At 34.9% G+C, this 23,504-nt stretch overlaps 1 pseudogene; it reads left to right on the forward strand.

The window, feature by feature from the left end:
• LOC110193784 (inosine-5'-monophosphate dehydrogenase 2 pseudogene) overlaps positions 1 to 23,504 on the forward strand; it is a 91,063-nt pseudogene that overhangs the window by 28,568 nt on the left and 38,991 nt on the right.

Here is a 23,504-nt window from a genome sequence, read left to right on the forward strand (position 1 = left end):
TCATGAAGAATTGAACAGAACAGAAAAACAACAATTTTCCTTAATATTCTAGTTGCTATCATGATTGGCTTAATTCATGCATAATACTATTTAGGGAAAGGAGAAGAGTAGTAAATGTAATATTGTGAATTACTGACATCTATAATATTTAAAACCAAATTCAAGAGACATTAACTGAGAATCTATTGTGTGCATAACACTATGGTAGATCCTAGGAGTGATAGAAAATTTAAATAATATTGGAATCAAAGCAAATTGGTGAATGTTGCCGATAATATTTTCCATAAGACAAACAAGGATGAGTGAAGCATTTTATATGTCAAATTGAATTGTTTCTTTTGTAGTATGAAATTATTAGTTTGGAAGTATACTCTTATTTTTTTTTCTTTTCTTGAACAGAATAGCATTGATTCAAGGTAAAGTGTAAGGTTTTGTCCTTAATCATAGGATACAGTTTTACAAATAGCCACCTGTCCAAAATAAGAAGTGAATTAGCTGGAACAGTAATTTGGAACTTTTGTTTCTCTTTCTTACTAGTTAGCTGTCCCCAAATGACTAATAAATGATTATGAATTTATTTGAAATGTTATCTTAGAATTTATCTAGTACGTACATAATATTTAGTCTTTAAAGACACTGAAGTAATTTCTAAGAAAATAAATTTTGTTAGAGTTATAACAATAGTATATAGGGGAAAATGTTTCACTAGATGCAGTAGTTAATTTTTTTTTATTCTGTTGTGTTTTGTTTCCTCTTTCTGGTGGTTTCTCCTATTGGTTCTAATTCTTACAACATCACTAATGTGAAAATATGTTTAATAGGAATGTATATGTACAGTCTATATCAGATTGTGCACCATCTTGGGGAGAGAGGTGAAGAGGGAGAGAGAGAAAAATTTAAAACTCAAAAGCTTATAGAAGTGATTGTTGATAATTCAAAATAAATTAATTTAAAAAAAGATGCAGTAGCTAAAATTTTCTTTTCAGTTATTTCCTTTAAAATGCTTAGGAATTTCAAAGCTTAGATGAGTAGGGAAGAAAATCTGAAGGATAAATAAGCCATAGTCAGTAAAGGAGGGATATTGAGTAATTCACTGTGAACCTAAGAAATGGTATGGGATGAAAATCAAAATGACATAATTCACTTTGTATATATTCCAATTTTTTAAAAATCCTATTATCAAAAATAATACTGAAGAGGTTCTGATGTGGTTTAGGGGTGCCGGGACCCTGAGAATGTCAAGGTAGGATTGCCTGGAATAGATTCACACGCTCAAGCCTTCTTTCAGTCAAGTGGCAAGGTTTATTGTAGTGCCAATAGCAGCAGATGAAGTTCAGTTGGGGAACTTGCAACTTAATTGGGGTGAATCTAAAGCTTATATAGAGAAGGGGTAGAGAAAGGATGTCAAGGATGCTAATTAGGTTATGAGGGGTGGGATTTGAGTGTGGTTAGCATATGCAAGTAGTCCAGATATTGGGCTGCTGAAATGTATGGGAAAACTCAAAAAGTCAACAGAGATAACTTTAAGGTGACAAGATAGCCTAAGAAAGAGTCTTTGAGCCAAGCACCAGAGAAGTGTCCTTAAGGCTCTCAGAGACAGGATCTCAGAGACAGGTGCCTTGGGCAGGCACCCTTGTGTCTGTTCTGATAAGAGAATGTGTTCTGCAACAAAAGAAAATTTTCTTACAGGGCTGGGGCCTACTGAGAAATTGAGAGGCTTCCAGAGACATGATCTCAGGGCAGGGACCTGAGCACTCCATCAATATTGCATCTGACAATAAACATATAGTAAGAACAATGTTTATTATCTGACTTAAAATATGTACTGAGTTTTTAGTCTTAGAGGTGATGCACTTTTTGAATACAAAGACTAATAATTACTTTAAATACAATTTGATTTTCATTCCTCCTTGATTTCAATTCATAGGACTATTATTATAAATTAATTTATATAGAAGACATAACAATAATATCCTTAATCATACTAATCATCAAAATAATCTCATCAAAACGTTTAGCGGAATATAGAACTTCAAAGAAGTTCTCTACACAAAGAGAAATATCTAAACCTGATCATCTCCTATCTACTGTAATTATTTTCCTAACCTGATTAAAACACATATGTACAAAATACATAGATGTGTGAATCAATGGCAAGACACCTATATCATATTGGCAGTAACATTAAAAAGATCCAGAAATATATTGAGGTTTTTATAATGTTGGTATATTGAAGAGAAAGTAGTATATCCCACCTACTAACACTTCTGGGATTTCAGAAAGCATGTATTTTTTAATTATTATTAACATTGGTAATATGATGCCTCCAAACCTATTTGCTATTCTTCTCTAGCCTGTTTCAGTCATGGAAAATCTTCCTCTCATCTGAAAAAACACCATCCCTGCTCCTGAGTATTAAAACCCAGAAAATATATACAAATTCATATCAACCAGTAGTCTTAAAAATATTCCATAATTTTTTCACAAATTCTAACTACTTTTCTATAACCAGTTTCCCAGTTAATTTTAGTTAGTGTGATTATACTATAGCAGAACACTTAAATGTTTTCTTTTTAAAAAAAATTAAAGATAATTTGAAAGGAAGGAAAAATCTTTTAACAGTTCAAAGAGATGAATATATCTATAATCAGTACACTAAAAAAGTACTGTGGCTTTGCAATCAGAAGGTCTAAACTCAAATCCCAGTCACTTAATATTAGTTGTGGCTTTGGGCAATTCATTTTATTCTGTAGGCCTTAGCTTCTTTATCAGATAAATAGATTCATTTCCAGTTCTAATTCAGTAATTTTATATTCTTTGACTAAAGACCAGCATCCTTCTTTGGAGCAGGGCTTCCAATCCATTCTATTAACACATATGTGCCTTTGCTTTCATAGGATCATAGATTTAGAACTTTAGAGCACCTTAGAGGCTATTTGGTTCAATCGTTTCATTTTTTCAAATGAAAGCTTGAGGTACAAAAAAAGTTAAGTGATTTGTAAAAGGTCAGATCAGTCATAAGTGACAAGTGAAATTCAAACCCTGGTCAGTTGATTTCAAATCTGGTATTTTTTCCACTATGCATCCCTACTAAACCTCTTAAGAATAAATACAACTTCTTATTTATATAACCTTTTTTTAGGGATAGCTTGGAAGTTGAGTTCAGTTCTCCCCAGAGACTAAGCAAATTATCTTTACATCACCCCTAAGGGCCTAGCACAGTGTTTGGTGTGTGGTGGTGCCCTAGTGAGTTTATTAAATAATTACTACTTCAGTATTTGAGAACATTGCCCTCTTTAAGAACTAAGACCCTTTGAGTAGTCAGTGAAGAAGGGGACACCAATGTCAAGAGCTTCAACTAAATAAATCCTAGACAGAAGGTGTATCCAGATTGGTCTCACATCCCAGAAGTGAGGAAATAGAAAAAAAAAAACCTGTGTACCTCTCTGTGCTTTAAACATTCCAAGCTTAGAAATCTACCAGTGGGTGAATATGAGCTAGATAAATATTTCAAGGAAAATTGTGCTCAAGCCTTTTGAATATATGGGAGCTTGGGAAAATCAGTAATAGACTCAGCTTTGTTGCTTACATTTCCTAAACACCGAACTGTCCTTACTGCTTATAAGCTGTCATTTTAAATAAGCATAATCATTTCCAGACCTTCACGTGTGAACAGTGAAGCTGTTGGAGACTGGCGACTCCTTATTAGTTTCTCAAATTTTATCCTATGGCAAGATAATGTGATGCGAATACTGCTTCAAAAAGATACCTGTCTTACTGAAGGCCAACCTAGAGTTGTGCTCCCATGTGATTTACCTTTCAACAAGGGGGGAAAAAAGGTTATAAATACCCCATCACTAGTAGGTAGCAGGTAATGTCATTTTTCAACTGCTACCTTAGGGGAAAAGTGGAGCTAGTGTGAGAGGTTTGGAAGAGCAGTGGCTTGCAGTTGAAGTAATTTCAATTCTATCCCCTTCTGTGTTTCAATTTTGAATTTCCCTTTCCTCTAAGCACTTCAGAATTAGCACTTCAACATAAACTGTTTCTCAGTTGGGAACACCAGCTTCTGCCTCCAGTGAATGGTGTTTGCAGCAAAGAGCCCAACAAAAGGCAAGCTCTCTTGTTTCTGTCCTCTCTGTCAGTCAAAATAATTCCCTTTAAAGATGTGGCTGAGAAGAAACAGCAAAATGCAAAGGAAGTCAATCACTTTTTCTAAGTTATTCTGATCATTGGTGTTGAATTGTAAGGGATTGCTTTTATCTGGCAAGAAAAGTTTTGTCTGTTGCAATTTGGATGTCAGTGCAAATACTTACTACATTGATAATTTAATTTGGCCAATTTAAATTACGATTTATTTGCATAAATTGATTTTTGGAAGAAATACTACTTTATAAAACCACAGGCTACAGAACTGGAAGGCTCCTTAGAGGCCTTGCAAGCCAATTTCATCTGAAAGAATTGAATTGACTACACCATTTCAAAGTAGGAGTCCTCTACCCTCTACTTGAAGACATCCAGTTAATGAGTGTGCTCTTCATTTCTCTCCCAATTATCCACAAACTCAGACCTCAGACAACACATGACTGAATGCCTTAATTGTTAGAAAATACCTTCTTGTTTTATGTAGATAACTGTTTCTCTATTACTTTCACCTATGCCTATTAGTTCTTCACAAAGTGAGGGAGATGGAGGTGGGGAGGGCAAGCCAAAAATGCCTGTAACTTCTTTTTATATGGCAACCTTTTGAATTCAGTAATCATAGAGTGAAAGTAGATAACCTCTAAGATCTTTCTGTGGCCAACTCTTCCCCTCCTCTCTCCCACCTCCCGGAATAAACATAAGCAGTCCCTTCATGAATATTTTATCTTATGCTTTTGAGTTCCCTCATCTTTCTGGGCTTCTTAATTTGGACTTTCTCTAGTCCATGCCCTAGGGGCTCTTGAGCTAAACATAAATTTTCTAGGTGTGGTCTAACAAGCCTAGCAAATGTCTGTCCTCTTTCTCTGGTCTGTGTTATCACAATGCTAAAAAAAAAATATTGAGCTTGAAGTATACTAAAACCCCAATATCTTTTTCATCATGCTTATAGGTTATCTATGTCTCTTCTATCATTTGATTTTTTAAATAAAAATGAAAACATAAAATACATATACATATATCCATATACACAGAGAGACACACATATACTTATAGGAGATTTTATTTGGATTGTTCTTAAAATTCAAATCAAATTTTTCTTGAATAGGATCATCCTTCTAATAATTGTTCATTTATATCTATTTAATGATATTAGTTAAGGTAATACCTTTTGTATTACTATGAAAGGCATAAATAGTCTAACAGGTTTCCTATTTTAATTCCATAGTAATTAATGTAACTAAACATTCTTCATGATTGGAAACTTTTTATTTAAATGAATAAAGGAGGTCCTAGACTACTTATTTGATATATCTCCTTCTAGACTGAAAAATTATCTAATTGAAAATGAGATCTTAGCAAGCATCCATTGCTGTAAAGTGTTTTACTTTTTTTATCTTGTCTAGCTACAAATGAGTTATTTATCGTGAAAATTAAATATGATACTGAAAGATATTCATCTTTCTACATTTGTTCTAGAATATAATTCCCTTTTTCCCCCACATTAGAGGGAGAAGCTAGTCTCATGAGATGTAATAAATACATTTACTGGATCATACAAAGGCTTTTTAAAATGTTTACATATTAAAAATGTTTACAAACAGTTTGTTGTTCAAATGGTTATTTGGGAGGCAATAAGTTCCACTTTTGTAGAAAATAGAAATCCAAAGGAGTCTATTTTCTTCTTAGAGTTAATAGGTATTATGTGTGTATATCTGTAGAAGAGTTCTCTTCTTAGTTGTATGTGTCCTAGATAACGAAATTACAAAATTGTACCTTTTCTATTAGCTTAGCTTTTCACTAGCCTAGTTAGAATCTAGAGAGTGAAAATTGTTTTAATCCGAGAGAGACAGCACCATTATCCTGAAATTTCAATCATTTCAAATAAATCAAGTAGCAGTCCCAAAGAGGAGTGATTTTTTTCTTACCCATCCTGATCAAAATCATAGGGATTCTTTAGAGAATTGGTAGGGCATACTAACCCTAGTAAAATGAGCCATAGAATACAGGCAGTAAACTCAGTCAAACTCAGAATCCTCATCTTGGAGCTCTTTGTGGTATTAAGTGCTTCCTGAAAAGTCTTTAGTGTTCAAAAATAACAATACAAAAGTTGTGCTCAAGTCAGTTATATGTTGCACCATATGTTTTTTCCATTTCTATTAAAGTATCTATGAGTTGACACATAACAATTACTAGCTGTGTGACTCTGGGCAAGTCAGTTTACCCCAATTGCCTCATATAAAAAAAAATTTAAAAAGTATCTATGAGTACCTATTTAAAATACCTAAATTATCTACAAAGATCAATTTTAAACTATTTTTTCATCTGAAATATCAAATTGTTTAGGCCAGAATGTTTGGGGGCTACCAGATTATTGATATCATTGCCTCTCTCTAACTTGATTTACTGGCATGGACTGGTAAAAAAAGTCGTATTTTTTTTCATCACTTAACAAATATTTTTTAAATGTGTTCTATTTACAAGGGACACTATGCAGTACTGAATTGATTATATAGTTTTTATTGTTCAGTTGTTTTTCAGTCTTGTCCAACTCTTTGTGACCCATTTAAGGTTTTCTTGGCAAGGGTACTAGAATGGTCCACCATTTCCTTCTCTGAATCATTTTACAGATGAAGAAAATAGGCAAAGAAGGTTAAGTATCTTGCCTGGGGTCATACAACTAATGAGCCTCTAAGGCAAGATTTGAACTCAGGAAGAGGAATCTTCTTGATTCCAGGTGCAGCACTCACTGTGCCAACATGCTGGCAGGGACCTCAAGTTATCTAGTATATTTGAAATATTTTGAAAATATTAAAGCTTTTGATGTATGCAACTTAGTAGTAGTAGTAGTAGTAGTAATATTGGTTTGTAATTATTATTATGACAGATGAGAAAATTGTGGCCCAGAAATAGATTTCCTCAAGGTTATATCAGCATTAAGCCTCAGAAGGAGGATGTAACTGAGGCTTCCTGGCTCTTAGCGTTGCTCACATTTTCGCTGAGTTACACAAGGATTCAGAGTTCAGGTTAGATAAGACAAAGAATATACACAAAAAGGTATAATATGAAGTATAAAGAGGAAGTGTGCTATAGAAGACAGAGTGCTGAGCTTGAAGGAGGATTGACTGCCTTGACATAAATCCTGGCTCTCCTATTTACTGGCTGCACTGTGGAGAGTGCCTGTGGCCTCACCTTAGGAAGAGCTGAGTTCAAATGCGGATTGATAATTACTAGTCCTAACACTGAGCAAGTCATTAATTTCTGTGTCTCACTTTCCCTGTCTTGAAAATGGAAATAATTGTACCCCCAACTTGCAGTGTTGTTATAGGGATCAAAAAGATAAGAATTGTAAAGCACTTAGCACCATGCCTAACACATAGCAAGTGTTATATAAATGGCTATATATTATTATTATTAATTCACTAAAATACTGTGTATCTTAGGCAACTCTCTAGAACTTACCTACTAAGTAATAGATGGGCTATCAGTGTTCATAGAAGGAATTTCTATACTGGAAATTATTAAATTTGTTTTTAAATTAAAATGTTAAAAGTGTTTAAAAATACAGGCTCTTTTCATGTTCAATATGAAATGCAAACAAAAATGCTATAGGACCTTTTGAAAAGAGAAGTGAGTTCTGGCTGAGATAACTAGGAATGAGTCCTTCACACAGGAGGTGGGCATTTGAGTTGAGACTTGAAGGAGAGAAGAATTTGGAGAGGGGGAGCTGAAAGTAAATGGAGTAACTGTGAATACAGGTATAGAAATGAGAACTTGTGAGATATGTTTGGGCTAGTTATTATTTCAGAACAGGGAGTTATTATTTCAGAATAACAGGTAACCAGCCAGTTCTTTAGTGATTTCCTTAGGCCTTGCCCTTTTTGAGGACAGGATAACACATGTCAAATGTTTAGGCCAATTACAAGTGACAGTAGTGGAGGAGAGATGACAGTCCCTATCTGAAGGAAGAGATGATCTAAATTAGCACCAAAGTAAACATAAGCCAACCTGAGCAGTATCAGAATTTCTTCAGATTTCCAAAATTCAGATGTTTAGACAAGAGGAAGAAATGGTTGTAGGAGCAGAGATTCAGACTGAGGTGTCAGGAAGTAAAATAAAAGGTTTGTGAGAGAAGCTATCCATATATCTCATTCCCTAAAATAATATATTACTTTTATTGCTCCTGTTTGTTTTCCCATTCCTGCCTTGCAACAGTGTGCTAATGTAGTCTTAACCCAGAGTCCAGTGTACCCTTACCTGATTTAACTGAACTAGGTTGAACTTAGACATCATTTCTTCCTTCAGGGAGTTGAATGCCATTGTTTAATGGGAGGTCATTGATGGAGGATCTTTAAGAATTCTAAAGCTTTCAAATTATTCACTAGCTTTCTATTCTTTTCCTTGTGTACTTGCCCTAGTGAGTAGATAAGGTATTGGAAGAGGTCTCATTGTTTCTATAAATCAGTTTCCTGAACAATTATCTCTGGGTGTCATTGGTAATATACAGAAATTCTGATGATTTATGTGAGTTTATTCTATATAATAAAACCTTGCTAAAGTTGTTGTTTTAATTAATTTTAGTTGACTCTCTAGGGTTTTCTTTCCTTTTTGTTTTTTTTCAAAGACAATCAGAGTTAAGTGATTTGTACAGGGTCTCATAGGGTCACACACAGGATAAGTGTCTGTGGCCAGGTTTAAACTCAGGTCCTCCTGACTCTAGGGCCAGTGCTCTATTCACTATGCCATCCAACTACCCCAAGGAAAGCTTATCATTTCATCTGCAAAAAAACTCCTATACATCCATTTCCTTTTTCCTCATGTTTATTCCCTGAATTTCTTTTTTATTTTCTTATCTCTATAGCTAATATTTTTGGCACTGTACAAAATAATAATAATAATGGGCAGACACTTTTGCTTAACCCTCGATCTTATTGGAAAGGCTTCTAGTTTATCCCTAATATATATAATCACAGCATCCACATATGGAACCATTGGTTAGAGCAAATGGAGAAGTTTTGAATGCTGTAGATAAATTCACTTACCTTGGCATTACACTTTCCGGAGATGTCCACATCAATTATGAGTTTGACATATACATTGCTAGAGCTTGCTCTGAAAGAAAGTGTGGGAGAAAAGTATTAAGCTGTATATCAAACTGAAGGTCTACAGAGCCCTTGTGCTGACTTCATTGTTGTATCCCTATGAAACCTGGACAATCTACCAGTGCCATGCCAGAAAATTGAACACTTCCATTTGAACTGTCTTGGGAAAATTCTGAAGAGTACCTGGTAAGATAAGGTACCAGACACTGAGGTCTTCTCTTGGGGTGAACTTGCAAGCATTTAAACTCCACTACAGAGAGTGCAACTCCAATAACTTGGCAACATAGCCCAAATGCAAAATATACATTTACCTAAAAAGAGAACTTGCACAAGGCAAGTAGTCACACAGAGGTCAGGAGAAGCAGTGCAAGAACACTCTCAAGGTTTCTCTGAAGAACTTTAGCACTGATTGTGAGCCATGGGACCCATCCATCATGGTGTGCCTGCATGAAAGAAGGTACAGTCCTCTCCAGGCAAAGCTGAATTACAATAGCACAAGGGAAATTTGAGATGCACAAATCAAGAGATGATGTTCGAATAGACTATTTGTGCCTAACCTGTGGTAGAGCCTTCTAAGCTTATGTTGAACTGAATAGCCACAGTTGAACACACTGCATTTGACTCCAACATCATGGTTCCTCTTTGAGTACAAAGGACAAACAAAAACAATGTTCATAATGTTGGCCTTTGGTTTTAGATCAATATCAATTTCCATGCTAAGGAAAGGTATGTTTGTTTCCATAATTCCTACTGCATTTTTTTAGCAGAAATGGATATTGTATTTTGTGAAAATATAAACAGATTATTGTTGTTCTTATTATTTATATATGTTAGTCAACTATCATTTATTAAGCACTTACTATGTGTCAAGCAACTTGCTAAACCCTAGGAACACTAATATAGTTAGAAATAAAAGTAGTCTCTTCTTCAAAAACCTTATATTCTATTGAGGGAAGACACAAAAGGAAAGTGAAAGGGAGAGCTTGTAAATGTCTTTGGCATGCTAGAGAAATGCAGAATATAGATTGGGCTGCTTCCTAAATGGAGGTTCTTTTGATAGCTCCTTAAGTGGAAAGAGCTATCCAATCAGAGGGAGAGGTCACAAGGGCAAAGGGTACTTCCATTGTATGAATTCTAGAACTTTATGATGAAGAAGAGCTTGAGCTTGAGAGAGGAAGTTCAGAGTACAGCCTAGTGGGGAATAAGAAATGATTGGCCTGAGTGCCCTCCCTCAATGTAGGTTTTATGTCCTCTGTTATTGAACAATTTATCCATCTCTTCTCTCTACAGCTAGTGGTGGTAGACAACAACCTAGCATATGTAGTTAGGCTTTAAGTGAGTCCAACATAAACAAAGAAAAAACAGTATTGATGGAATATAGGGTAAATGTAGAAGTCACAAGAGTTAATGTCTGAGTGACATAGAAGCAATCTATTTTTTTTTCTGCTGATTTCCTGGAAGTTTGATTGGTATATAATGGACAATAGATTGACCCAGTTATCTTGGTAGTCAGAGATGTGGTAATAGTGATACTATTACAGGGTTAAATTTTTGCAGTCTATTTATTCCTAGGATTCTTTTGGATGATATCCCATGAAAAGGTGAATTTTTATTTGGCTCACCACAACTGATCCAGTTCAGAAAAAAAATGAGATAAACTAGGCATCTGTATCAGAGGTAATCTAAGAGAAAATGGCTATTGAGATATACGTTTTTGATATAAAAATGTCTTTAGAAAGCCCCAAGGAATCTTTCATTTCTTCTGTATACCAGTAATATATTAGATTTTGGAAATATATTTCTATTGTTTAACTTTGGATTAAGAATGAATAACAATAAGAATTCTGGCTCTTAAAAGGGAATAGCTACACTATATTCCTTCTTCTTGATAGTCTGTAACCAATGTTAAAAGTATACAATTTCTTTGAAGGTCTAATAGAAAAGAAAAGAAAGATCTAGAGATAACCTTGTTTTAGGTTGCTTTGGTCAATAGCAGGCAAAGAAATAAAACACATAGACCTGTGTTTGCCAAACAATTCACCACTGTCATTTAAAAGATCCAGCAGTGTCCAAATTAAGAAGGGGGTCACCAACATTATCATCTGACACTTGTGTTTGCTGATAATACATTGTTCTGATTGCATGGACCCTAAGAAATTTGTAGTTTCATAGATCCATAATTATTCAAAAGTGTTTGATATAGCTATTCACATAATAAAAACCAAATGGACAAAGAACAGCTATTCACCAGATTATGATATGCAGTCGAAGACACAGCCTATACATCTTTTCCATTAGATCCTAAAAATGGGCAATGAGCTGGGCCCAAAATTCAACAGTAGCTTGAGAAGGTTGAATTTTGGAACACTATGAATTTCTTTCAAAATTAGTAAGCTTCTCCATGAAACAAAAGTCTATTTTTTAAAAATAACTACAAACTTCCCCTGCTATTATAGGGCTATTAGACATAGAACACTATGATCTCCAAAAAATTTAAACTGATAATCTAGCAAAGGGCAATAAAAAATCTGTGCTTGTCATGAACCAGCTGTGTTACACTACAAAAGAGTACTTGTGCAACAACAACAAAAAAATGTTTTACAAGATGTTACCAGGGAAATGTATGCTAGAAAAAGGGCAGGTGAGTGGTATAGAGGATATACTGCCAGACTTGGAATTAGGAAGACTTATCTTCCTGAGTTCAAATCTGGCCTCAGATATTTACTAGCTGTGTGACCCTGGGCAAGTCACTTAACCCTGTTTGCTTCAGTTTCATTATCTGTAAAATGAGCTGGAGAAAGAAATGGCATGCCACTCCAGTATCTTTGCCAAGAAAACTTCAAATGGGGTCATGAAGAGCCAGATACAACTTAAATGACTGAACAACAAAATGTTAGAAAAAGAATATGGGTTAGTCATGTGGAAAGCACAAGAAATAATATATAGAAAAGTGATGAAGGGCCCCAGCAGTGTGAACTTGTGGCCAGCATATGGGATATCATAAACAATAGGCATACAAGATGGGCAGGGAGAGTTGGGCGGAAAGAATATCCGCATAGACAAGATCACAGATCCATTTGAATATCTGAGTTATGATCAAATGGGGAAGATTTAAGTCTGCAATTTCCCATTTAATTATTGTCTTCATTTGAGGTATTAAATTGGGTTGCATTTCAGTAGCAACTGAGTGCTTCTTGTTCAGGACTGCTTATAGCCATCTGTTTGAAATGATTTTCAACATCTGTTTTGAGGAAGCAGTATTGCCTTTTTCCTACTTGATGCAGGTAATATTTGAAAACTATAAAAGCAGTACAGAATTGGAGTAAGCTATAAAACTCAAAGGGAATCAGTCTTCATAAAGACATATTTGAAAGCCTCAGGATTAGTAAAGTTTATAGCACACCCTTTCTTATCTCTTCCAAAGGGATTGAAGGTGATTTTGCAAACATATCTCATATGTTAAAAAAACATGACTATTTGGGAAAAAGTTAATTATGATCTATAAATGAACTCATATTCATTTTAGAAAGTTTCAAAAAGATTAACATTGGGCTAGTGAAATTTTTTTGTCTTTTATTAATAATCTTTTAAATTGAGGGAAAAAAATGAAAATAAATTAATCTACATATTCAAACTGCTGTTCATATCCCCAAACCCAAGCCCTTTAGATTGATGCTATGTACAAATTAAATGTGAACACCTTTAGCACATATAGTTTCTTGTTACAAATATAAAGTCTGGAGTGTTTTTGTTAAAGTTTTTGTAGTTTACTTAGTCAAGATAGTTAACTTTTAACTGATAGATGCCAAACAAAAAGTAAGAGCTTTATGACTTTTTCAAGAATGGGGAGGGGAGGAGGTTTTTGTTTGTTTTAAATCAAGAGACTAGACTTTTAAAAAATCTAATTTAATTAAATTAATCTCACATAATACAACATTGTATGCTGTTCCAAAACCAGTTAACTCAATTATTCTCAGGCAGATTATTTGCATTAAAATTTACTTGCTGCTAGTCCTATTTTTTTAAACATTTTTTAAAAGTTGTATCTCTGTTATTCTTGCAACTATTTTAACTACTCTATCACATACTTATGCTGTGGCTTCACTGTCTTTAACACATTATGAATTCTGAGAATATCAAAAAATTCATATTCATATACACATAAACACAGTTCCAGAAGCAATGTGAAATCAATTCTATTTACCAGCCTAAGTTTGGAGAAGTACATTACTACTAAGCTAGTTATTCAGTGTTCAACTCTTTGACCATGAAATCAAGAAAAATGCGAAATGGTTCTCAGTCCCATGTGGTCTCCTGGCAGCAAAACAAAAAAGAAGAAAGCTGATACTAAGAATCATGCAGCTTAAAAACCATAGAAGGAAAGAAAGAAGTTGCAACTGAGCTGAAGGCTCTCAAGAACTCCTTAGAGAGGGAGATAAATGAATTGGTAGGGTTGGTTCTTTTATACACTCAAAGACAAGAAACATTTTTGTGGAGCATTTGCTATTTTCTATTGCAAGTGCTTATGATCACTGTGTGCAAAAAAAAAAAAGCATGAAAACATACCAGTATTTATCATACAGCATAAAAAGGATCAAAAATGCTTCAAAAGAATTTGATTTTAAGAGCTCCTAAATCAAATAAACTACACTTTGTTTCTCAGTGACTTCCTTCTAAAGGTGGTAAAAGGTGAGGATGTTGAGAAATAAGTTGAAAAGCAAAGAATGGGATTAAGGAATGAGAGAAAGCAAAGACTTATAAACTACATAGAAGCCACATGCAGCTGAAACATCAATATTTTCTTTAAGAAAGGAATCAGTGGGCTCTGGAAACAGAGAGCAAGAGAGCTACAGCAAGAGAGAGAGAAAGAAAGAAATTGTATTTAGTTGGCCAGAAACGCTGTATTACTGATGTGGGAGTAATTTTTGAATCAACTGTCTATATACCATTTGGCCATTACCTATTAGATCAAAAATCAACATTAAAATAAAACTAGAAGAAATAATCACAGTGAGAAAAAAGCCACTGCATTCAATTGAAAAACAATATGTGCCTCATCTATTCAAATTATTATTGATAATGAAAAACAAGTAACAAATATTAGAAAGAATATCCACATGACATATTTTCATACAAGAATTAACTGATGTAAATTAACTATCACAGCAATGTCAAAAGAACCTAAAAACATCTTTGTTAGTAAATATTTGACTTTCTTACCAAACAGACAAAGATAGTTGCCAAGTCCAATACCAGTTTGGTATAAAAACTTGTAAAGGATAATAGAAAATTATGGGCAAAATATCTGGTAAAGTACAGAGAAGGAGTGTAGGGTATAGCCAAATAAAATGGGCCTGAGGATAAAAAAAGGAGGATAATTAATCAGTAATAATATATTAAGTCCCTACTATGTGCTAGACACTATGCAAAATGCTGTGGATAAAAAAAGAAAGAGAGAGAGAGAGAGTCTCTGCTGTCAAGGAACTTACATTCTATCTAGAGAAAAATATGGGCAATGAAAATATATGCAAAATATGTATAAAACAAATATCAGATAATTTTAATGAGAAGCACTAGCAACTAGGAGGAGAAAAGCTGATTTCCAGAAATATCTCTTGTAGGAGATGAAATTTTAGCTAAGTATGAAGTCAACTGAAGATTCTAAAATGAGAGAAGAAAAATGGAAAAGATTGCCAAAGATTTTTATAACAAGCTTTTTCACCATCAAGGACTGTGAAACTATCACATGTGGGCTCTAATGTCACCGACCCCAAAATTCACTTTTGAGATTTTGTTCAGTTGTTTAGGTCATTTCCAACTTTTCATGACCCCATTTGGGGTTTTCTTGGCAAATATACTGGGGTGGTTTGCTACTTCCTTCTCCAGCTCATTTTACAGATGAAGAAACTAAGGCAAGCAGTGACTTGCCCATGGTTGCAGAGTTAGTAATTGCCTTAAACCAGATTTGAACTCAGGAAGATAAGTCTTCCTGACCCTAGGCCTGAAAATTCTACTCACTGTGTCATCTACCTGCCCATAAAAATGCATTAGAGAGAATCAGTTGGAGCAGTGATCAGACTAGACCTGGTGTACATAAAAGAAGAGAACATACATTTCTAATGAAGATATGTTTGAGAAAATGTAGAGGGATTGATTCAGATTGTTTCTCATGGATGAGAAGATACTAAATATCTTAGATCTCATTGAAACCAAGAGTCAACCTAGAGCTCAATTGCTGATGTATATGCTTACTTTCCCATTAAATTTTATAAGAATCATCTACATATGCATCAAAGACATTCTCAAAGCAGTATTCCCCATTGAATCTTTACCATCACACAGCTCAGTGGAACATAAGACACCACTGTGTTATTTATATTTTTTAAATGATTCAGGAAAGCAACTCACAAATTTAAAGATGCTTATGCAATGAGCCCCACCCCTTCCAACTTTTATCCATATATCAAAATCATTCATGATTCCTTGAAAAATATAACATTTCCAATGACTTGATCATAACTGTCAGTTAAGGTATTAGCTAAGGAGATATATGCTTAGCAAAGGTGTGTACCACTGTGATGAAGGAGATCTAGCAGAGAGTTAGGTAAAAGAGGAATTTCCTAAGTATAACAAGGTCCTCTAGACATTCCAGATGATATGGCTGATTTCTTTAAAGAGATATATAACTACTTAAAATAGTTTGAAATGGCCATCTATTCAGGAAAAAACAAATGAATATTAAATGTTTTTTATCGAGATTATGACATGCAAGTGAATGAATGCAGTAGGATGCCAGACTCCCTCCCACTTCCCCTATATACACTGCAAAGTTCTTGCTGGTAAAAAAATCTAGTTCAACATCTCAAAAGGTATTGAAGCCATCTTGGATTCTTAATTGACTCAGAGCACTAAAGAGTTAGGCTACTGGTATCACTTTCTGGTCATTTAAGGGCAAAAAACCACAAGGAACACCAGCCATTCTCTGAAACTTGGCTAGCAGACCACCATGGGCAACTCAGGGAGGTAAGCCACACTCAGCTAAAATCATTGGTGCTGTCTTTCATGCAATCATTGTTTAATATTCCAGCTATTCAATTCTAATCTTCAAATAACTGAAAATTCATTGAAAATTAATTACAAGGCAATTGAAAGGCTCATGGTGGTTGTGAGTGAGCTTATACACACACACACACACACACACACACACACACACACATACACACAGACACATACATACACACATGTATGGAACTTTTTTTTTTCAAAGGTGTAAAGAAATGTCATCAATGAAATGTATGATCAAAAGAGATGAACTTGTAGGATAGAACCAATATCTACCAGGGCTCCTCCTCTCTACCTCTAAAATGGGTTAAGAAAAGGGACAAAGCCAAAAAATTAATTGGCCCAGAAGGAGTGCAAAACTCAAGTTTTGCCCCATTTGATGAAGATTTCTGGTGATTTCTGGCTGTGTTCTGGTTCACATAGGGGAATTAAAAGTCCCATTCACATAGGGTCAGCACCCCTCCTGCTTTGTGGATGTCGGAAAACCAGATGAGTCTTCATATCTTACCCTGCTGATCATACATATTTCCATATGGCTACGAGAGGCTCCTGGTCTGTAAAAGTTAAGGGCTACTCTATCATCATTGAATATCCATGCTGTGTTAAAGCTAAGTGAGCCTCCTTACAGCAACTATTCAGTGACTTTTGAGGGCCTCATTTTGCACCAATATTGAATTGAACTAACAGTATACTAGCATCAGGTCACTCCTAACAATTTGTCACATGGAAAAACAAAGGAAGAACAAGTTAGATCTGTGGAATGTTCCACTGCTACTTTCATGATACCTTGAGAAAGAAAGAACATTGTCCAGAATTGTCCAGAATATTGGCTAGACTCCTTAAAATGAAGGCCATGGACAAGATTCACAAAGAATAGAAAGATTAATGAGATCCCAGGCCCATTTTGTGATTTGGGAGTATAAAGTTAATTCCATAAAAATTAGAAATGGATTTTTCTAGACTTTCCATTATTTCAGGCTGTCTATGCCACTGCTTCTTGTTACTCATGTACATAATCAAGATTTGATTGTGACTTTATCCATGTTACATTCCCTCTTTTTTTTTTTGTGAGAGAAGATAGGCCATAGGCAATATTTTTATAGTAATAGATTCCAAGAAGTAGTATTAAAACATAAGTACCTGGAGGGGAACAGGATAACATCCCACTGGAGAAAAGGCGTCTTCAAGTTGTTAACAATACCCCAAATTCCGGAGCTTGGTTACAAACCTAACAACGGTGCAACGTGTTATCAGGAAGAAAAGAAAAATTGTTTTCTCAATGAGTCTATAACTCATCAAAGGTCTTACCAGAACTAATGAGAGGTTAATCATTTACATGTTGTAAGACCAACAAAGTGTTCAGTTTTCTGATTGAGACATTTGGGAAAAAAATGTTGATATACATGCATGTCTCTCTGTGTGTGAATGTGTTAATTTATTTATAGTCCTTTTTAAGAACAATCTGGTTAACATTTTCTTCAAGTTAAAGTATCCATCTGGCAAAACGGGATGACTACTTTTTTTTTTCATTTGTAGAGCAGGCATTGTAAGCTAATGCAAAGAAGTGAAAATCAGTGAAACTAAATGCAGTCTTAACTTTTTTTTTTCTTAAGTCTTCTTGGGTTTGTACTTCATGCTATTAGAAATCCTTGATTTTGATATTTTATAAGGTATGTTATTTTATTTTTATTTCTGCTGCCTTTGAGACTTCTTTTCACTTGTAGCTTATGTTTTCCTGGAAATGACAATACCATGCTGGCATACTTGGCACTTTGTTAAAGGGCAAATAACACCACACTGGGGACCCTTTATTATTTTTTGTTCTGGGGTTAATGAGGGAAATAGTTTTGCTTTAGATGATGCATTCTCCTGAAGAGCTGTGATTTCATGAGTGAAGATATTCCTCAAAAAAAAAAGATATTCCTCCCACTAGTTTTCACAAATTATTATAGCTAAATTTGTCATAACCTATTGCCTAACTTCCTCATGGTGTGAACTTAGCTAAGCTGGTCTTCTGATAACAGATCCATAGTCCATCATTGAATTCATACTCAAATTTTTTATAGCTTGGAAGGACTTGTAGAGCTTTTATTCTGCTGGTATAGCTTTCAAACAACCTAGAATCATCTCTGCATAAAGTTTTGGGGATTAAATTTGTCTTCCATACCACTTAATATGTAAATAGTTGTCTTGCATGGCAAGTCTTCATTGGAAAATGAAAAACAACATACATACCTGAAGCCAAATTTATTGAGATTAAATTTTGAGGTGAAGTTGACTGGTCATTGGGGTGAAATGGATCTCCATCCATATGGTTATTGATGATACCCACTGTGTTTACAATTGGTCATGTTCCTCCATGCCTGCTCAAGTCTGGTTTGGGGCCCACTGCTAATCTCATCAATTTAAGTATTAACAGTTGTGACACAGCTTTTGAAGAATGGTGTATTTGCATATGGGATCTTTGGTCTTTTCCAATGCAGGATGTTTCGTCTTCTTATGGAGTTATGGGTTATCTATGAATTATCCCTACTTCTAAGATCATGTGAGGTTCATGAGATCATAGGCAAAACTTAGAATTCCTTGGGTCTGTGGATCTGTGAAAGTATATTTCTATCTGCCTAGGTTTGGGATTAGAGAAGAGGTGGAAGGTCTCCTTATCTGTCCAGTTTAAGAATGAGAAAAGATTTAAATGGATGCTTAATTTATAAACTCATAGCTTTGTTAAACAATTAAAATAGGGACTAGTGATATCTTCTGAATTCTGGGTCAGTGGTGATCAAGAAGGCACATAAGCACATGAAGAAATCAGAGTATAAAAATAAATATTCATGTATGTATTATATATACATATGTATATACATATATATGTACATATATACACACAGAGATTTACACACTTATATACACATACACATATACTTTCCAATGTAAGGTTTTTATAACTAACCGTGTACAGATAATAAAACATATATATGTTCAGAAAATAGGAAATTTAGACAGTAACTAATAATGAATCAAATTGACTTTTAGTCCTAGGTCATAAAAATTTAAATTTGAATTAAATCAAATCCTAGATTTAAATAAGAATGGGGCCTTAGAGACGATGAATGTATGAATGAGAAAACATTTAGTAATCACTTTATAGCAAGCTTGTGATAAGCACTGGTTATACAAAAGCAAAGATAGTCCCTGCCTAGCCAGAATTCTAATAGGGAAGTTGGAGGAGTTACAAACATTCATTCAACACCTACTATGTGGCGGGCACTGTTCTAAGAGGTTTACTGATGTTATCCCTTTTGATCCTTACAGCAACCCTGTGAAGTAGATGCTATTATAATCCCCATTTTATAGTTGAGGAAACTGAGACAGATACAGGTTAAGTGGTGTGTCTGTAGTCCACAGCTAGAAAGTGACTGAGGCCTAATTTTTTTTCAAGTCTTTCTGACTCCGGGCCCAGTGCACTTATCGACCATGCCCTATAACTGTGGAAATACAACATTCACAGGACAGTAGTGGTTAAGGACACTTGAATCTGTAGTTACAAGGATGGTTAGTGAGGTCATGAGGAAATAGACTGACGCAGCCCATCTAGGAATAACGCAGAGCAGATTGGCTATAATTCATTATTTGTTGCCGAAAAAGTGAAAGATGGAAAGAAGAAAAAGGTATGCCCAATGTGGTAGCAGTTGGCAAAGAGGTTGTGGTGAGGAGAGGAAGAAATGAAGTGAAGCTTAGTTGGGGCTTTCCTGAACTAGTGGTCCAAGAGAAGTAGTCACCAATCAGGAGAGCCAGGACCCAGAGGATCAAAATCCCCTCTTAATTGCCAGCAAATAGGATACTAAGCATGAGGAGTTATTAGTTGCCACCCCTTAGTTTTCATATAGAGGACTGAAAAGCGAAAAAGGGAGGGGCAAAATTTCCTTTTTCTTCCTAAAGGGAACATGAGAAGGAGGCCGATTGCCAGGCTTTTCATTGTTCAGCAAAACAAAAATGGTTCCTCTTAACCAAAACCAAAGTTATATAAATACATACTCATACAAGGCCTTTCTTTGTATCTGCAGGGCTCAGCAAGGTGCCTAGTACATATTAAGTGCTTATTAAATGTTTATTTACTATCAACTTGATTGAATTTCATATCAATTAATCCCCAAGCATTAATCAGGAATCTACTCTGTTCCAGAAATTGATAGGTGCTGGAAATACAAATATGAAAGTGATACAGCCTTAACCCACAAAGAGTTTATATTTTACAGGGAGGACACAACAGGGCCACAGATAAATTAATGTGGAATACAATTTATGTGAAACAAGTACACAGTCATTGGGGACAGTAGAATTAATAATTGAGGAAATTAAGAAAAGATATCTTTTCCTGAGGTGGTAAACAGGCTATGCCTAATGGGCAGCTAGGACTTCCAAGAGGTACAGGTGAAGAGGGAGAGTAGAACAGATATGAGGAAGGACTTGTACAGAAGTTAGAATGATAAAAGCATCTATTTTTAGTCCTGTCCAGGTTCTTGTTGCTAAAAGTATTATTCTAAGCAGCTCCTTCTCTTGGTGATTATCTTTGAAAGAGGGAAATGTCATTTAGAACCACCACCTTAGAAAGCAGGAAGACTATTGTTCAGCATTCCCTCAAGATGTTTATATTAAAACTGACTATGAAAGAGGAAAAGAAAGCCACAATGTATATTATTCACTCTTGCTTTTAAAAAAAATAAGGGAAGGAGGTTATTTTGATAGCAATTATCATCACCTGAAACTAGAGAAAAGAACAGATTAACTGGGGAAGATTTTTTTTGCTTGATAACAAATTACCATTTTACACCATGGGGAAACTAGGACTGGAAGAGGTCAAATAATCGGTCGAGAGTCAAAGAGGTGATGCTGTCTGAGGTGGGATTTGAACTTGAGGGATATGATTATTTCTCTCTTATATTAATATTCAATTATTAATTGAGATAAAGATTTTCCCTTTTCTGTTTCCTCAATCAGAAATCAGCCCCTTATAGGTTATTCAGCCAGCATCTGAAGAACATTGCTGCTGATAGATGAGATTGCCTAAATCCTCTGTGCACAAGTTTTTCAGTCTCCTCCACTCCACTCAAATGGGGATGCTTAGTTCTGATTAAAGAGTAAAGAGAATCTAACGTAGATAAATTACAGCCCATCATATCCTTTTAGGGCAAGCCCTTTACCTCGATTGTCCAAAGCTGGAGGTGGTCTGAGAGTCAGAGTGATTATAACCAAAGAAAAGCCCCTCATTAGAATAGGTACACTTCTCATTATAATGTTCATTCACTCATTGTTATCCAGAATCAATTACCACCTTTGAGGAACACCCACTCTTCCAAGGGCATATAAGGCTTCCTTGATTCATCTTTAGTTTATGAGAAAAGGACAAATGGCCATCCTTTTATTAACTAATTGTCAGCCATAATTAATAAAAATGATTAATTATCAGAAATTATGTGTTTCAAACTCTTCATTTGTCACAAACTCAAGTCTTCTTTACTCCAGCTACACCACTCCATATACTGTGCCACCTAGCTATCTAACATTATCCTTTAGATCTCTTCATAAAGTATCTCCTGAAAGTCTTGGAGCTTTTCCTAAAGAGATTTTGATGTTTCATAGATATGATGGATCACTGAAGCTGTCCATATATTATTTCTCATCTTCATTATATGACATGACCACTTATTTTTTTCAATGATACCTCTGCATGACAATCTCCCTTGTTCCACTTATATATCACTGGAAATATGTTGCAAAACCCAAAATGCATCTCTCCATTGTATTTTGCAATACCAATAACTTTGATGCTCAAATACTGTGAGCACAAAGCAGGTGAATTGCTTTTGGAATAGCTTTGATTTGTTTTTTGTTTCTTTTCCATGTTCTTCCTCATATCACTAACTAACCATGTGAATTGAGACAAGTCTCCTTATGTCTATGGGTTTCATTTCATTTCCTTCCCTGTCAAATGAGGGAGTTGGACTAGATTATAACTTGTAGATCTACAATTTTAAGATTTATGATGTCATGTCCAAACAGAAGCAGGAGAGATTTGTCAGGATGATAAAAGAGTGCATTACCCAACCAAAGAGAACATGGAATCTTTATCCCTGGAGAGCTTCAAGAAGAAAATGGATATTTATCTATCCTACATGATTTAGCTTTCTGAAGGCAGTGGGACCAAATGAACTCTTGAATTTCTTCTTTCTTTATGATATTCAGTTCCCAACACAATATGATTTAACAGTCTCTTGAATCTAGTATTGCTGTATAGCCTTCAATATATGTATATATATATATATATATATATATATATATATATATATATATATGTATGTATGTGTATGTATGTATGTATGTATATGTGTATATATATGTGTATATATGTGTGTATATATGTGTATATATAACTTAGATCATAAACCAATAAATCAAAGGTCTATAGGAATGGCCCTCAGACATCAGAGTAGGTACTTAATAAACACCTGTGAAATAATAGTCCAAAATTTTCATTTTACACATAAGGAAACTAATACCATGAGAAGTTAAATGGATGACAATGGTTCACGGATCATAACAGAATAAACTGATCAAGGACACAAACCTAGGACCTCTAGTTATAGCTTTAATACCCTTTCTATGGCACCACCAACTTGAAGCGTTTGAGCAAGTGATGACTTCAGCCCTGATCATCCAGTTACTTAATATAAGAATGGTAGATGACTTCTCTGACTGATAGCTATGTCATGAATACAAAGCTACACACACACCACACACACACACACACATGCATGCATGCATGCACATGCACATACACACAAGAGAGTGTTTTGTAACATTTGTGCCATTGTGCTTTTTGAAATAGGCAGTTTTACACGAACAGTTATGGAAGGAAATTGTTTCCCCATCCTTTGTTCTTCTTACCTCTCTCACCTCTATAGTCTTCTTATTATCCCAAGAGAATAGAGATAGAATGATCTTGCATATCTAAAATGGAGGCAACATGGAAGAAGACATAGCCCTCCTTGTGGCTTAGGAAGGGTAGAAATCCTACTCTTGTCTCTCCTACTTATTAACTGGGAGTCCCTAACACTTAATAGCTCTATGACACTGGTCATTTAAACTTTCCAATTTCAATTTCCTTATCTACCAATTAGGAATAATACCCTATCTACTCTTCAG

This window comes from Phascolarctos cinereus, unplaced genomic scaffold (assembly GCF_003287225.1).
Source record: "Phascolarctos cinereus isolate Bilbo 61053 unplaced genomic scaffold, phaCin_HiC Scaffold_7;HRSCAF=346, whole genome shotgun sequence".
Classification (NCBI taxonomy): Eukaryota; Metazoa; Chordata; class Mammalia; order Diprotodontia; family Phascolarctidae; genus Phascolarctos; species Phascolarctos cinereus.